At 37.5% G+C, this 2,207-nt stretch overlaps 1 pseudogene; it reads left to right on the top strand.

Annotated features, from left to right (window-relative positions):
• The first annotated feature begins 844 nt into the window (after positions 1-844).
• Positions 845-1,338, top strand: LOC101586047 (annotated as a pseudogene).
• The last annotated feature ends 869 nt before the right edge of the window (positions 1,339-2,207 follow it).

The raw sequence follows: 2,207 nt of genomic DNA, 5'->3' as shown, positions 1-2,207 counted from the left end.
AAGCATACCACAGTGATATATGCATACCCATGTTTATACCATGAAGAATTTTTAATAGTTAAATCTTGGAAACATCCCGGAGGTTCATCAAAAGATGAATGGACGGGAGATGGCTCAGTGGAATATGTGCTTCCCTGGCAAGCGCAAGGGCCTGAGTTCAATCCCCGGTTCCGCAAAAAAAAAAAAAAAAAAAAAAATGTACAGATAAAGAAAATGTGATACTAATATACAGTGGAATACTACTCTTCCATAAAGAAGAATAAATTTGAATCCTTTTTAGGTAAACAGATGCCCCTCAAGACCATAATATTAAGTGAAATAAATGGGACTCACAAATTTATTTTTTTAATTTAGTTTTATTTTAATCGAAAAGTGAAAACAAGCAAAAACAAATAGAAAATATGACAGGAACAGAGTTACAATACATATGTTACAGATTTTCAAAACAGGGATAGCTAATTAACAATGGTGGCTGTATTATCTTTTTTTCATTTTAATGAGAAAAAATAATGAAACAGTTTCAGGACAGGTTAGTATGACAGTTACAATAATTAATACATTGCATATTGTCTTCCTAGTAGTTATTCAGAGGATAAAATAGAGACATGATATCTTGTTCCAATAATGTTAGTACAAACCTTTCCTCTCAATGAACTAAGAGAAAGTAGTTGTATATCTATCCTAACTATCTTGTATATAGATATATATTTTTTTCATACACAGACAAAAAAAAGCCCTTCATTTATGTCCCCCTTTCTTGTTTTGTTTGGTCAGAGATGGGTGTTACATTGCTGTTAGAGAAGCTGTATTTGGAGAAGTTTTTAAAGGACTTTTTTGAACAATTATGGCGCAGGAAGAAGATGTTAGAGATTACAATTTAACTGAGGAGCAAAAAGCAATCAAGGCCAAGTATCCTCCAGTTATTTGGAAGTACGAATATTTGGAACACACTGCAGATGTCCAGTGAGTACAGCTGGACCTTATTCCTTTGAAGCTGCCGTTAAATAGGAAGGCTGCATGCGTGGGGGAGGACTCTGGAGGAAGCGTCCGAGCAGTGTGCCACGGCCCTGTGTGCTTGCATGACCGACACCGGGACTGCGGAGCCCTCCAGAAGGTGGAAGGCGAAGCCCACGGAGATGAGCTGCTGTCTCTTCTGTTTCACTTTTTGGATGAATGGCTTTATAAGTTCGGTGGTGATGAATTCTTCATACCCCAGGGAACAGAAGTTAAAGCAATAACATACTCGGCAATGCAGGTCTATAGTGAAGAGAAACCAGAAGTTTTTGTGATCATTGACATTTAAGAAACAAACAAACAAAGAAATGAAAGAGAGAGAGAGAGAGAGAGAGAGAGAGAGAGAGAGAGAGAGAGAAAGAGAAAGAAGACTTCTATGAAGAGCTGTTTTGTTTTATCTTGAGAAGATATAATTATTTTTTCTGGTATCTTTTGACAAATAGAAATTTACAGAATAGAAAATTTTAACTTAAAGTGTGGCTTTCAGAAGTAGAAAAAAAAAGCTGGGTATGTTGGTATATGCCTGTAACCCCAGCTACTCTGAGGGCTGAGGAAAGAGGGTCAAAAGTTTGAGGCAGCCTTGGCATCTTTGTGAGACCTCATCTCAAAATAAAAAAATCAGAAGAACACTGGGAGGGCCGGACATGGTGGTGCACCCTGTAATCCCAGCCCTTGGGAGACTGAGGAAGAAGCAGCCTGTGAATTTGAGTCTGGCCTGACTGCCTAGCAAGACTGTCTCAACATAAATAAAATAGCCTCTGTGATACAGCATCCCTGGGCCCCAGCCATTGTATGGGAGAAGAAAAAAGATAAATGGAAAATCGGGGAATTAAAAAAATAAATAAATAAAGGACTTTTTCATACTTGATGCCAGACCAAAGAGTATAGATGTTTGAATTCAGCAAAATAACTCAATATAGCCCAATAGTTCATAATAGTAGTGGGTTATCAGCACAACTGGCCATTGTCCAAAGTTGTTGACTTAAGCCATTTACAGCTCAGCATATTAATATAGCTTTACTTTTATGCCTCATGGTTATACTTTTCTGCTGGATGGTTAAGACCAAGTTAAAGCAAGATCTGTATAACCCAAAATATAACTTTTGCTATCTGACAAGGTCAGTCAAATCCCCTCAGGATTTACCCTAGAACCATGTAGAGCACCTTGTATGGACTCACAACTTTAAATAATG

Source organism: Octodon degus, unplaced genomic scaffold (genome assembly GCF_000260255.1).
Source record: "Octodon degus isolate 3935 unplaced genomic scaffold, OctDeg1.0 scaffold00016, whole genome shotgun sequence".
Taxonomy (NCBI): Eukaryota; Metazoa; Chordata; class Mammalia; order Rodentia; family Octodontidae; genus Octodon; species Octodon degus.
This window is presented reverse-complemented; position numbering and strand designations above follow the sequence as displayed.